Here is a 13614-nt window from a genome sequence, read left to right as displayed (position 1 = left end):
ATAACAACATAACAGCTCTTCTAACAGGCACGTTATTCTAGGTATTTTCTCATTGTGAGGGGAAAAGAAGAAAGCAATGTCAAAGCAGATGCAGTCTCTCTGCCAGTTTGCCCAGCCTGGGCCCTCAAAGCAGCTGGTGTCAGAGATGCTTGCTATATCCACAGAGGCTGAGGTGGGTGAGAAGGGCCTGAGATTTACTGGCTCTAGTGAGTGATTTTTTTTCTAATAATTTTCCTTTTTTCAATGGCTAAATCAAAGTGGTAACACGGGGAATTTCTGGTGGCTGGTTTTTCCACGAAGGGAACCCAGGTGCTTGGCTTCTTGGAGGGCGTGGTGTGAAGGTGTGATTAAGAGAAAAGTGAACGCTTCACATTTCCTTTGACATCGTTCTCTTACCCACATTTCCAAATCTGATTGAGTCATGGGTGCATGGGTTGGAATCTTGACTTGTAAAAAGATGATGAGGGCCTGTCGGGAGAAGCAGTGTTGAGGGGTGGCCAGTTCATGCCTGCCTTCTTTTCAAGTGAGGTCTTAGGAGCTAGCTTGGAGTGAAAGCTGTCTAGTTCTTAGGAGGAAATGGAAGCTGATTATTTCAAAGAGCCAGCATCCTGGCTTGGCCTTTTCATTCCCCCGCCCCACCCCCAATCTCTAAGAATCCCTTAGAATCACCTGTCATTCTTCCTTGCTGTCATCTCCCTATTGCGCTTTGTCTTTCTGAATTCTCCAGCAGGAGAGTGAGTGCATCTGTGTATCTTTGGTGGCCACCCAGGCCAGACTCGTCACACCCCTTTAGCATATTTATAAAGAAGTGCTACAAACAAAGTCTGAGGCCTCTACATCTACTCCTCTGTCTGTGGCTCACATGGGTTTCCCTTGCCTCTGAGCCTCAATCATGCAAGCTCCTGCACCACAAGTGATTTAGGCTTCAGATCAATAAAAAATGTCCCCCATCTCCCCAAATGATGCCTTAAATGAATATATAAGATATAAAAGGACAAAAATAAAGCCATTAAAAACATTATCCCAATCTCCTGGAGCATTTGCTTTTATTCTTAGGAAACATAATTTTGAGAGATCCTTCATGAAATCTCTGCTTCCGATTGGTAGCAACAGGGTGTGGTATACAGCAGTGCTTCGTGCCAGGAAGCCACCTGTGCTGTGAAATGCGGGGCCAGCAGCCTTGTGTTGGTACTGGGCAGGTTGACCAGACTGCCCGCTGGGTGTTAGTTTCCCCACACATTTCCCATGCACAGGCACAATAAGGGATTCAGACCTACCTGGAGGGTATCTTGCACGCTGAATGGTGGGGCTGGGGGTCTCTCCAGCGGAGGCTGAGAGTGTAGCAGGTGGGGACGTCGGGCTCGAGGAAGCAGCCCCAGTACAGCCCGGCTCTGCTGAGGGTCCAGGCTCAGCGCCCGGGCTGGTCGGGCTGCGCTCTCCCGCAGTGGGCTCTGCAGTCATCGAGAGAGGGGACAGAGATAGTGGTAAGATTAGGCTGGGTCATCTTTCCCAGCGTTGGGTGAATGGGGTGGGGGTGGGGTTAACCTGTAGAAATGTAGATGACGATAAAGAATTATCATAAGGTTAAGGGAAAGTCCTCAGGGCTGTCGGAGTTTCTGGGCAAGAAGCATCACATTGTCCTGCGGATGCTAAGGGAAAGTTGCCGGCACCCACTGAGCTCACAGACCCTTTTGTGGTATGCGATCTGATGTTAAAAGCCTGGCAGCCTGTCGTCGCCCAGAAACTGATCTTTTCTACATCCACTGTTAGTTTCCAGCTTGCTAAGTCTGGGAGACGAAGTAAAGGGAACACTTGAGGAACGAATATGGCCCGATTTTGGGGGGTGATTGTGGTGTCAGGGAGTATACAGAAAAAAATAGCCATTTTTCAACTCCGACGGCCCCCACTCCTCAAACACAAATTTTACACGCCGCATAGGAAATGCTCAAGATCCAGAACGAATGCATGAATGCCCGGAGGAATCAAGAAAGTCTGCGCTTTTCATTCTAAATGCTAATGGAGCTTCCCTTCTATTAGTCGCGAGTTTTCGTGGGCCAGGGGTCAAGCAAACAAAAGGGCACAGAGGAAAGAAGGCCTGTGTTGGTAGCCGCGCGCTCCAGCACACGGCTTTGGCGGCGGCTGCAGCGGGCCAAGGGAGGTCCTCTGCACTCAGCGGGCGGTGTCCCGGAGGGTGGGCGGCTTCAAGGCTCCAAGCCACCCTGCGGCTCGGAGGGGGTACATTCCGGAAGGCTCCCAGAGCGGCTCCCGGGTGAAGGTCCGGGTGCACAGCGTAGTGAAACTTTGTATTTGGAAGTGCAGTTTGACTGGCAGGGAGGAGGGCTCCAGTTGCCCCTAACTCCGGCTTATAGCGCCCCCTTTGTCCGGGGTGGCACAGCTCAAAGGTTAGGAACTTGCCCCACCCCCTGGGGGGAGTCCAACCCCCAAACTAACCAAGAGACCTCTAGTGAGCGCTTGACCCAAAGGTGGGGTAAGTTTCATCTCATGCCACTCCCGCGCCCCATATTTGCTTGTAGAGAGAAAGGGGCTCGGATTCCCCAGGTCTAGGAAATTCTCGATGGCCAGGAAATGGGGGATTCCCTTGCCATCCCCAACCCGTGGTACTCCGACGGAAACCTTGCGCTCGCTGAGGCACTGGCACGAGTGGATCTTTCCACTTCTGTAACATGTGCTTCTCGCCCCCCCTCTAGCATCTTCAAAGGAGGAGGGGGTCTTCCAGCAACCCCTCCCCTTATTCTACTGGGTTCCCTATCCCTCCCCCCCCCCCCAGCCTTTCAGGAGTAGTCTTTCTCTAAGGGGTGGCCTCTAAACTCGGGTGAGCGAGGGGGGTGTCGCGCCTCTCCAGGGAAGGGGGTTCCTCTCAGAGGCGGGCACACTGCCCATCCTACTGCCCATCCCAGCACCCCATCGCTCCCCCCCCCCCACCCCGCCCCATCAGCCGGTTACCTAGGCAAAGCCTCTGCGTTTGGAAACACGCTCTGTCGCTCCGGCTCGTGGCCGCTGGGGCCAGGAGCACAGAGCCTCGGGGTTGTAAATTAGGAAGAAATAACTACTTCTGTCAAAGCCCCTTTCTTTCTCTGGGGCAGACGAAGGGAACACCCCCGTGTTCCCCTCCCCGTGGTGAAATGTGTGGAGGAAACCGTGAAACACACCATTGTGACCCGGGCTCCTCCACGGAGTTTCCAACCCTGGGGAGCGGGGGCGGAGGTTGGGCGGGGGCTAGAGATGTAGAGGAGAGACCGGCAGAAAGGGAAAGACAGAGATTCTCAGAAAGACTGAGGGAGCCGCGACAAACCCCGGGGGGGGGGGGGAGAATTTCTGTGATCCAGCGCTGGGTCCCGGAGGTGGGCGTGGGAGGTGGTCTGTAGAGGGAGGGACCGGTGGCCCCCGGAGTCTTTGGCATTCACAGTATGCGTATCTTGTTTGGTTAAAACAACTCCAATAAACTAATTTCATTCATTGTGTTCAGTATGCGCGTTGGGCAGCTTTTCTTTTCCAACTTGGTTCTATAAAAACATTTCCCGGTTGTTGAAAAAGGACCTCCAAGATTTGGAATAGTCAAGGAATGGCTGAACCGAACCCTGTAACCCCTTCCCAGCACCACAAAGATAAGCAGCTCAGGAGTACTGACGACCACACTCCCCGCGCCTCTTCCCTCGGGAGAACCCGGACACATAAACAAAAGGCCACCTCCAAGAGCGTTCTTGGAAATCAAGAGACCAATGATCATGAGCTCCCACATGACTCCCGGAAGCCTCCAACAGGTTCGAGAGGTGCCTTTGAAAGCCAGTCTCCGCAGGCTGCGCTCTTTTTACTCAGCTCTCCTCACCATCGAGAACTTTCTTTTCTACTAAGAGTACAACACTCGGAGCAACTTCTCCGAAAGCGCATTGGAAAGTAACCGCAAGCCTTTCCCACACCTGCTAAGGCCTAGAGAAGACGGACGCCGTCCCCACGCGTGTCGGGGCGCGAGAGTCGGCAATTACACCCGATTACCTCCGTGGGGAAAAGTGTAAACCAGCAAGTCGGCGACGCCAGGCAGACGTGCCTAGTAGAGCCTGGGGCTCATTTCAATACAATAAGCCGCATTCCTACAATTACACCCTCTTTGCTGAGCTCCTCCAGCGCCTCTGCAAACTCCGGCCGCTGCTGCCCAGGCACCGTCCCTCCTAAGCTTTCTCCCAGACAACCAGCTCCGTCTCACCATTAGGCACATTAACTCGGACCCACCAGAGTCCTTATTTTCAATCCTACTTAAAAGGCAGGGAAATTACTGCCGTTCATCACCAGAGCTCTAACTCTCTGCCGTCGCCGCTGCCGCCGCCACCGCCGCCGAGAGCATCATTACCATGACAACTAGAGCCGAAATACCCTGAATTACAACGTTGGAGCTGCTACAGCACAAATCCAGGTCCTCCTCTTTGTTAGAGGCTTTTCGCCTCTTTGGGTGGGGAGAGGAATCTCACAAGCTCCAGAGTCTCCGAGGGCCAGCTATAGGGGGAAAGTTTCAGATTAGAACCCACCAGTCGCTTGGCGAGGAAAGCCTAAGTGGGGAGAAGGTGTGGGGGAGAGGCACCCCACACTCAAAGTTGTCAATTTCAGTAGCGACGCTTCCCAGCGCGCCAACTTTTAAGCAAGTCCCCATATTAACTGGGCAAATCATACGTACTTGGGTGCTGTGGCGGTTCCGTCTTTAGAACGAGTTTCTAGAGTGCGGTCCTGAAATCTGGAGTGAGGGAGAGTCACAGCTGCTGTCCTGGAAGGGCTGCTGTGCACAAGCCCAGCGGCTCCCAGAAGCGGTGAGCGGCTGGCGAGGGATGCTGCGATCCCAACTCATGGGAGAGCGCCGCCGCGAGGTTCTGCCGGCGTCCAGTCTCCGGCCGCGACCCGGGGATTGGATGTCGCCGAGGATCCCACCTCCACTGCTGGCTCTGTCAGCGTTGCAAAGTGAGCCCGGGAGGGGCGTCCGGTTGCGGCACGGCACGGCACCGGCGAGGGCGCCGGGCGAGAGGGGTGTGAGCGCGCGGGAGAGAGTGGAGTGTGTGTGCGGAGCGTGTGAGCGCGCGTGTGTCTGTGTGTGCGAGTGAAGGAGCGGGTGTGAGAGTGTCTGTGTATGGGGAGCGGAGGAGGAGCAGGAGCTGGTGGGGTGGGGGGCGGGAGGCAGGAGACTCGGCTCTCCCGGCTGCGCGTTCGCTCGCTCTCTCGGCACGTCATTTATGCCACAGGAGCCCTAGCGGCCTCTCCATAGAGTGCCTGGAATGCGAGACGTCAATGTGACGCCATGGGACGCTACGTCACCCTCCTCCTCCCTCCCCTGGCCCAGCCGGTTCCGCGTGTGCGAGGGTGTGTGTGTGTGTATGTGTGTGTGTGTGTGTGTGTGTGTGTGTGTGTGTGTGTACACGCGTGCGCGTTCCCCAGCCATTCACACGGTCGCACAATGGAAACCGCGGGGAGTTGCCGACCCCAGCCCCAAGGGTTCTCGGATTCCCGCAGCCAACCCCTCTGCACTGGAGCTGCTTGCCAGGGCGCTTGTCTACCGGAGGGTGCCGCAGCCAGCCTGCGGGTCAGGCGGGACCGCCCAGCTGTCAGGCTCCGGGTGGAGTAGAGTTGGAGCAGTGCTGCTGGCTCGCCTCCGAGGCTGCCCCGAGGCACCGAGCCAGGTCGAGGGGGTAAGAGAGAGGACAGCTCTTCCGAAAGGGAAGGCTACGCCAGCCAGCTTCTCCGAGTGACCTGGCAGTCGCTGCTGAAGGAGTTTGGCACCAGCCCGAAGACTCCCCGAGGTGCAGCTGTGCTTTCCCGGTGCAATGGTTCTAAGGCTGTTTACATCTTTCTGGCCCTCTACGCCTAGGCTAATTTGCCTCCTCCTCCTGCCTGTTGCTGTTGCTTCGCACTGGGATGCAAACGGCTCCAGAGACAAGATTTTATTTCTTTACACATTTGGTGTGAAGTTCTTTACTGGACACTTTATAACCCAAAGAAGTGCACATCCTGCCACGCGCGCGCTGCACGAGAAACTATATATAAAACAAACACACCACACGTGTTAAACAGCTGAGCCAGTCTGACTGTTAAACAGATCGTCTCTCCTCCCAGCACCGGGTCAGACTTGGAACTCTACTCGCACTTTCACTTGTTTGAAGGTTGTAGACGCCTCTCCTCCCCTCTTTCAAATGAAATATTTCAAAATCAATCAACAGGATTCATTAACCTGTCCCTAGGGGTTTTCCTACGGTCTCCCGGGGGTACATTTGTCTTCCAAGTACGCAGAAAGCCAGGGAGACTGACTGTATGAGGGACAGCAATTTCTTCCTGGAAATGAACTTAGGGTGCCACTTTCTTGCCGAAAACAAAACAAAAATGTGTTCGAGTTAAGAACTCTTAGTTCCAAAGGTTGTTACTAAGTGAAAGTAACCTCTCTCAGAAATGAATTTTTACTAAGGAAATGTGTGAATGAAGCAACGCAGACAGACGGTTCTCTAGTGGTCTGCCTAGAATCCGAAGTGGCATTTTCTTTTGACCCGTCCCGAAGTTGGTGGAAGAGGACCCCGTTGTCATAGCACATGCTTCAGAATCGAAGAAGGTTCGAGCTAGGACCAGAAACTCAAAAAAACAAAACAACACGTGCATCATGTGCCTCCACTTTCACTTCAGCAGGCTGGTGTGTCTAAGTCCAGGAGAGGACGCTCGGAAAGTTGCCCTAACCCAGAGTAACCGAGCCCCCTGCCTGAGGATGCGATCCCATCCCGGCCCAGGAGGAAAGAGGGCGCTCCTACATTGTAACCATTCAAAGGCTGGGGGTTGGGGGGGGGAGAGCAGGACCTGGAGCCGCGCAGCGCTGACGCACGCGAGGCGCGTGATTGACGCAGGCGATGTTACTAAATCGGGCGGTTGGCCGGGCCCAGGCGGCGGCGCGCGCCGCAGATAGCGGAGTAGGTTCCCCTCGGTCACCCCCCCACCTCCCGTCTCCCATTCAGCGCGAAGCGGGGCGGGGCGGGACGCGCGCGGCCGCGCCGGGATCCGGCGAACCAAATATAGACGGGTCCCGGCTATTTTTAGTGGGGCCTCGGGCGCGAGCGCGCGCGGGCGCGACGCATGAAGGGGCGCCCCGACTCTGCCCGGAGAGCGGACTGAGAAGTCGCCATCTTGTACTCGACTCGACTCTTGTCTGGTGCCAGGCGTCCTGGGGCTGAGGGTAGGGGGGACTGAAGGGAGGCGCGGGAGCGTGCAGGGCGCGCTGCCTGGGGGGCGCGCGCGCGCTCTCAAGGCCGAGCGCGGTGGATCCCGCGTCTGCTAGCCCGGGCTCAGGCAGCCACCGGGCCAGGTCCTGCCAACCGGGCCTGCCGGGGCGGCCGAGACTTGGGAGGGGGCGGAGCTGCCTGCGGCCACCACTTCCTGAGAGCCGGGGATACCCGTCCCGGACGTCACGGAGGAGTCGAGGCGGCGGTGGCGGCCCGGGGCTCAGCCTGCACTTGCATCATGGGTGCAGCAGCAGCTGCCCCGCTCCTTTGTGCCTGTTTCCCCCTATTGAGTAACTGCTTTGTTAACTGAAAATACCATGACGGACCAGTGTGATCACCAGTTCCAGACCTCAAAGAGAGTGAAGCTGTCAGGCAAGAAGAGGGAGACTTCCCCCAGCCGGCTGTGATGGTATCTGGTGGGTGGGTGTGTAGAGAAGCACTTGACAGTTTTCCACGTATTACTTCTTGCCTAACTCTTCACCCTTAAGACAGTTTAAAAATACTTTTATTTCCGTGCTGTAAAAATTTCATCTGTGTTCTGCACCCCTCCCATTCCCCTTCACTTTAAAATCTCACGCAGAGCTGGAATCACTCTAATAAGGAACCCTAAAATTAGGTACAATTTCTAGGAGACATGACATCCTTCCACGGAATTATAGACTACTTTCCATTTTCTAACTTAATATGTAAAAGGTCCTTGCTTAGTCAGTTTGTTATAAAGTCACTAACTTTGTTCACATGAATCGGGGGCTTCCAGTGTCCCGAGTTGAGAATGAAATTGACCCCGTTGCTGTAGCAGAGAGCCTAAACATTGTCACTGTTTACCAGATCCATGATAATACCACTTACATGTGTGTTGGTAACAAAATTCAACCTCATAGACACCCCTAAATTGAAGAAGAATCCTCTCCCATTCTTAACCCTCAGCAGTTAGGGCTCTTTACATAAAAACAGTGCTTTTCCCTGGGTGGTGCTAGGGGAGGGGAAACCATTATTGTTTACCTTAAAAAAAAAAAAAAACTTTCACCCTGAGCTAGCTGGGACTCTCTAGGTGATAGATTTTGTCTTTGAGTGAGTGTGCCCTTGGGACCTGGCTAATTTTCCGTTACTTTTTTTCTTGTGCTTTCTTTTCTATCTTTTCCTTCTGGAGGATAAGTCAGGTCAGAGTCTCAGTTCTGGGATGCTGGCTTGACCTTTGGAGAGTTTTCAGTGGTTATTGATAACTGGCAAGTCTTTGGAACTCCACTGGAAGTCAAGGAAGCAGGGACAGCTTCTCTTACAGATCCTCCTCTGCTTAATCAAAGGTTCCCAAACAAAGTCAGTTCTTACTATGAACAAAACAGAATTTTCCTGTTTTTTTAAAAATGCTCATACCCACTCTTTTCTGCACTTTAAAAGGTCTGATTTTCTACAAATAGGAAATAATAGTATATGAGGCCCATGCAATGCTTTTTTAAAATTACAATATTTTTCAAATGAAATACAGTATTGGATGCAGCTAAATTTCTAATTTTGAGAAACCAAACAGGACAAGTACCTTAATCTTTGGCATAATGAAAGCATCCCAGGTTTGGTCCTTTTTCTAGGAAAAATGACATTCCTGCACGTTCTAGTTTGTACACATAAAGTAAAGAAAGCAGTTTCTGCCTTTTAAATAGCCAGACTGTTAAAAACTATCAATACAGTAATTATTATAAATTTGTAAGATAACTTTCATTTTGCTGTGGATTTGTAGCTTTAATCGGCCTGCAAGAAAAAAAAAAGATACATTTCTTTTGCAAAATAGAATAAGGGATTTGAGGAAATTTTGTGTGCCTGATATAAAGCACTTGTTTAAACAAAGTAGAAATTTAAAAACTGCTGTAAGAAGAATGACATGTAATTTTGTTACTGTGTAAAGAGTGGTTACTGTTATAAATAAGGAAAGGTGAAAAGGAAATACAATCCAGGAGCTGAGGAGATGGCTCGGTGGTGTAAGAGCATTTGCTATGCAAGCCTGAGAACCAGTGTTCAAATCTCCAGCATCTGTGTAAAAGCTACTCATAGCTTTGTGCCTGCAGCTCAGCTTTGGGGGGTTAAGTAGATCTTGGGAGCTTATTGGCTAGACAGTCCAGTCAAATCGGCTTGAAACTCTGCTTCTGTGAGAGACTCTGTCTCAAGAGAATAAGGTTAAGAGCTGCAGAGGGAGACATATGCCCTTCTCTGACCTCTACATGCATGTGCACCTATACATGTTCATGCATCATATACACACCTGCATGAATTACACACACACACACACACACACACACACACACACTGAAATTACAAGCCAAAAGTTGTCATTTAAGGAAAATAAGTTTGGAATTATAAGCCTATGTTTTCTAAAACCAGCCTAGAGGTTCTATATTAAACACATACGTGTACACACACAAACGTGCATATATAATATTTACTAATTTCAGAAAACACACACACACACACACACACACACACACACACACACACACACACACACACATACACACACACCAGCCATTTCAGCTGCACCTGGCTCTGGACTCCTGGACTGTTGTAAACTTTCAAATCAATTCTATCATTGTCAGATGTCTTCCTAAAATACACCTTTGGTTTTGTCACCTATGGCCTTAAAAGTCTTCAGCAGCTGGATTTTGTCTCCCCAAAGCCCAAAGGCCTATTATTTCCAGACTCTTCCTGCTGTAGTTGAACTGCTTGCTAGTCTCACTCTTCATCACACAGTCATCAACAGAGTCTCTCTCTCCCTCTCCCTCTCCCTCCCCCTTTCCCTCTCTCCCTCTCCCTCCCCCTCTCAATGGATAGCCTTCTCCTTCTTCACCTTTACTGAAATCTTATTTAGCCTCCAAAATGAGCTTGTGAAGAAGCAGACTGCTCGACTCTTTCAAAACATTCTCATTTTCCTGCTCTTTTAATTCTCTTGCCCATAGCTTACAACCCTGTCAAACCACAAACTTCAGACACCTGCCTCACACATCCCTGAAATTTCTGTGGGACCCAATAATGTTCACAGATATTAAATAGCCATAAAATATGCCCCATCTAACTTGAACACAGGTAGACAGATGCCATGGTGATTTGTATGGCAGATATATGGGTAGGTCATTTTTGGCATGGATGGATCTATTTGAGGTCACTGGCATTGTTTGCTCTACCTGAACTTTTCATATTCCTGACTGAACACAGCTTGTCAAGGTGCCCGCCAGAAGCACAGACAGCTGCGTGGTGGTACAAGGAAATGACAGTTTGGCTGGTTGCGTAGGAAGCTTTGCTGTGATCTTTTCTTTGCTTTCCTGGCAGACTTTTGGTTTGACTCTTGCTCTAAGTTCTTTCCTCTCTATTTGTACTTTCTCTTACGCTGCTTTCAACGACGAACTATGGATGCTGTAGGCTTGCAAAGTGTTACTGTCTTTCTGGGGGGAAATATTTGAGTCCTTAGAAAATTGGAGACTCTGGCATCTATGTTCAGTCAGATGCAAAAATTCTTGAATTTCTTATCTTTTCAAATGTTGGAATAGATGTGTCTGCCACTCCGTTATGTGGGGAGGTGAAGTAGGCAAAAGCTTGGGGGTTGTGATTTGTTAGAAGCTCCTGTAACTCAAAGTAGTAAATCTTATTTAATAAAGAAAAAGCAAAACACCAAAGCATGAAAGATTTCTGATTTTATAGAAAAAGTTCTAAGATGTAACCTAAGATGGAAAGGCTATTTTATGCTATAAGAGCTAATGATATTCTGCAGCCTCTTTAATGGCTCCTATCCACCTATATGCTAATGGGCAGGATAGGTTTGTAGTCTACTTTGAAAAGATTATTAGATTTCTTAGTCATGTTCCCCCTCGTCACTGGTAGCAGTCATTTAGAAGGGAAAGGTTATTGCTCATGTGTAATAAGCCAGTTTAGATTTTAGCTAGCTGCTCAACTCTTGTCCATTATTCCATCTGTGAAAAAAAAATACTACCCCACACGTAGAAGTTTGGTTTCTTCCATTTCTCCAAAAGTGAGAGGCTAAGTGTACAGGGCGTTTAGCTGTTTCTCAGAGGCGGGGACTGCCCTTGGCTACTGTGAAGCCACAAAACCTTGGTCCTTTAATCTTTTAGAGGCCTAACTGTCAGGATCTGTAAATGAAGGCGTTGGGTTCCCTTTATGATCTTGTAGGTGCTGAAGTTGAATGCTTTTCTGAATCAGTTAAATTCGGTGAACCCCAAGTCGGCCTTGTCCCTCTCTTACATTACTGTTGTGGTCAGGAATCTTATTCGCTCTTCTATGTAACACTTTTGCTTTTGGTATTTACATTGGTAGTAGTATTTTATTAAACTGCTCTGGCTTGCATTGGTCATGAACTCCCACCATCAAATGAGTGTGATCCCAATGGTCTGAGAGAGTTAGTGTACTGCCAACATCACAGCCCTTTCCCTGTCCCCAAGCTAGAAATGAGCAGAAGCCTGGATAGTCCAAAAGTCATTTTAAATTTAGCCTTGGAATTTGTCTTTGAACATTTATCTGAATATGGATGAGTCACAAATTGACTTCATACAAATTAGCAAACTTCCTTGGAGCTGATCCTGTTGTTTGCTACTCTTCGTTCCTTCCTGCTCCATCCTGCATGCTAGGCATAATCCTTTGTCAAGGGTGGCAGCCTGGCCAGAGCTGTCCCCTGCCTTTTCCCTAGAGAAGAACTGGTGGTGTAAGTCTTTGTGTGTCCTGTTGAGTGTGAGTAGAGAAAGTGCCTACAAAGGCAGGTCGCTGGGGAGCACCAGGAGAGTATCAAATGGAAGAGATGCTGGCCAAATGACAACGAGGAAAAGCACAGCGGATTCTGCTTGTGACCTTGCTGGCTCTGTGGTTGGACCCATCTTATGGATGAACAACCCAGCCTTGTAGGCATTGGAAAGTTCTGAATTTTAGCAGATTGCAGGCTTCTGTATTGTCTAAGTCAGGTTTGGATACTAAAGACACCATTTATCCATTAGGGTTATTTTTAAAAAGCCTGTTCCACATATTTAGGTATCTGGTTTCCTACTTAGATCATGTAATTAGTAACCGATTCTGATTTTTCTTTTTACCATAGTGCATTTTCCAGTATTTATTCTGCATGTTTATAGTTCAGGACTGGAAAAATTCTTCCCTGACATCTGTTCTAGATTAGTTCTCTATTCCAGTTATGTTTTCCTGTTTTATCAACTGTGGTGAGGAGAATAGAAAGCCATATTCTAAAGATTCCTGCTATTTAAGTGTAGTAAAATTGAATACGCTGTCTTATTTTTCTAATTTATGTAAATAATTCTTACTTTAAGTTCCCTTGTTAATCTTCATCTTAAAAAAACAACAATAGAAAAACCGGATAACATTTGCAGTGTATTTACCATAGTGCCAATACTTTTTGTAGTTGTGAGATTGACTTTTGAATTTTTCAAACTTTTATTTGAGAGATGCTTGTCTCAAACTGTTTGAAAACGTCTTTTTGTTCCAGTTGTCTTGGATCTCTGTACTCTTTGGGGCGACTATTTCTTTTGATGAATTTGCTGAGTCCTCAAAGCAGTTCTTTATCATAGTAAGTGCTCTGTAAACATTTGATAAACCTACAAAACTGGATTGCAAGAAGCTTATTCAAAATATTCTCTTTTGTTTATTCTTACCCACCTTGCAGCCTTCTCAGCTTTCTGAGGTCCTTTTACTCAGGGTTCAGGCATAAGAGGTACAGAGAAAGCCTCCTCTACATCTGTGCTGCCACTGTCTCTGGCCTGCAGAGACCTTGGGATGCCTCTGAGTCACATACATCTGTGATTGAATGTAGAATCAGTTCAGCCAAAAGAATTGTTGCATTGCTTTGTGTGTGCACACAGGTGTGTGTGTGTGTGTGTGTGTGTGTGTGTGTGTGTGTGTGTGTATGTGTGTGTGTGTGTGTGTGTGATATGTTTGTGTGATTGTGAGAATGTGTTCATGTCTGGAGTGGTGGCCAAGGAGCTGCATCCTTCTTTACTGTTTGTTTGTTTTGGGTTTTTTTTTTGGGTCTTTTTTTGGGGGCACAGTCTCTCACTGCACCTGGAGTTGATGGACTTGGCTAGGCTAGCTGGCAATGAGCCTTGAGAATCCTGTTGTTTCCACCAAGGTTCCCAGCTCAGGAATTATGGATGTGTACATGTGTAGGTAGTGTGGCTTCTGAGATGGATGTGGGCATCCGAACTGAAGTCCCCGTGCTGCCGTGGCTTGCACTTTACAGGCTGAGCCATTTTCTCAGCCCCTGCACTACTGTGAGATAACCTCCCTTCCATGCCCCCCCCCCCAATTCATCTCTGGCTTGTCTTTTTGTTTTGATGAGACATTTGAGATGCTGTTGGAAGAC

General features: G+C 49.2%; 1 protein-coding gene and 1 long non-coding RNA gene across 2 annotated transcripts in view; one reads left to right on the top strand and one right to left on the bottom strand.

The window, feature by feature from the left end:
- The window catches only part of NR4A3 (nuclear receptor subfamily 4 group A member 3), a 41878-nt gene extending 35063 nt beyond the window's left edge, over positions 1-6815 (bottom strand). The window contains exons 1-2 of the mRNA XM_084774206.1: positions 4688-6815; positions 1278-1451 (exon numbers count right to left, since the gene is read on the bottom strand). The gene's annotated coding sequence lies outside the window, so the exon portion shown is untranslated. The remainder of the gene's footprint in view (positions 1-1277; positions 1452-4687) is intronic.
- A 2-nt stretch (positions 6816-6817) lies between these two features.
- The window catches only part of LOC311593127, a 95060-nt gene continuing 88263 nt past the window's right edge, over positions 6818-13614 (top strand). The window contains exon 1 of the long non-coding RNA XR_014777602.1: positions 6818-7665. This is a non-coding gene — a long non-coding RNA (uncharacterized lncRNA). The remainder of the gene's footprint in view (positions 7666-13614) is intronic.

This window comes from Acomys minous (assembly GCF_964271855.1).
Source record: "Acomys minous genome assembly, chromosome: 1".
NCBI classification, from domain to species: Eukaryota; Metazoa; Chordata; class Mammalia; order Rodentia; family Muridae; genus Acomys; species Acomys minous.
The sequence above is the reverse complement of the archived record's forward strand: the minus strand, read 5'-3'. Positions and strand labels throughout refer to the sequence as shown.